Consider the following 1,231-nt stretch of genomic DNA (forward strand, 5'->3'; position numbering starts at 1 on the left):
GTTTTGAAGGGTGAAAAATTGAGTTTTGAAGGGTGAAAATTTGAGTTTTGAACGATGAAAATTGGGTTTTGAAGGGTGAAAATTGGGTTTTGAAGGGTGAAAAATTGAGTTTTGAAGGGTGAAAATTGGGTTTTGAAGGGTGAAAAATTGAGTTTTGAAGGGTGAAAATTTGAAAATTGGGTTTTTGAAGGGTGAAAATTGGGTTTTGAAGGGTGAAAAATTGAGTTTTGAAGGGTGAAAAATTAAGTTTTGAACGATGAAAAATTGAGTTTTGAAAATTGGGTTTTGAAGGGTGAAAAATTGGGTTTTGAAGGGTGAAAAATTAAGTTTTGAACGATGAAAAATTGAGTTTTGAAAATTGGGTTTTGAAGGGTGAAAAATTGAGTTTTGAAGGGTGAAAAATTAAGTTTTGAACGATGAAAAATTGAGTTTTGAAGGGTGAAAATTGGGTTTTGAAGGGTGGGTTTTGAACGGTGAAAACTGACGTCATGACCCGATGAAGCCTTGTTGAAGTTGTACCTTTGGTCTTTCGTATGGTCGAAAGCCCGCGCTTCCGTTTCTCATTATTTTTCCGCTTATAGAATTACGTGAGTTGTTTACATACAGAAGAGAGAACGTTATCTATAGTTGAAGATTTTTATATCAAAGTTAAGTTTGTAAATAGTTAACGTTAACATATGAGCTTCTAATATACTAGTACAAAGTTTTGGAATGCAACAGTTAACGTTATAGTGGAATAGAAAATACTCACAGAAAAGGCCCAAATTTAAGAAACCGATTCCGACTGGATCAAAGAGGTGAACATAATTCAACCCTCTCAAATGAACATTATATTGCTATTGATGAAGTTGGCCGCCACTTTTCAAGTGAAAGTTAGAATTACCCAACATGCTGTGCTGTTGACGTCATCACCGAGCAGTGTTCAAGAAGTGCGCCATTTTGAAATCTCTGTGGCTCGGGGGTTTCTTGTTGGGAGGGATCCCGCCACAATCGGCCGACATCCTCTACCCTGTGTCACCCTAGAAGCAAACACTTTACCTACAGAATATCGCAAGAAGTCAAAGATTTCTGGTAGAGGACAATTATGGCTGGTAGGTGTCTTGCACTAAGAGACAATACCGTATTTGACAGTGAACCAACAACCTGCACTTGTTTCAACTAAACCGCTATGATCACATTTCAGGTACGTGCTTGTAACATGCTACATTGCATATGAAAATGTCTGATGTAA

The sequence above is a fragment of the Branchiostoma belcheri genome, unplaced genomic scaffold (genome assembly GCF_001625305.1).
Source record: "Branchiostoma belcheri isolate BF01 breed outbred unplaced genomic scaffold, Haploidv18h27 scaffold74, whole genome shotgun sequence".
Taxonomy (NCBI): Eukaryota; Metazoa; Chordata; class Leptocardii; order Amphioxiformes; family Branchiostomatidae; genus Branchiostoma; species Branchiostoma belcheri.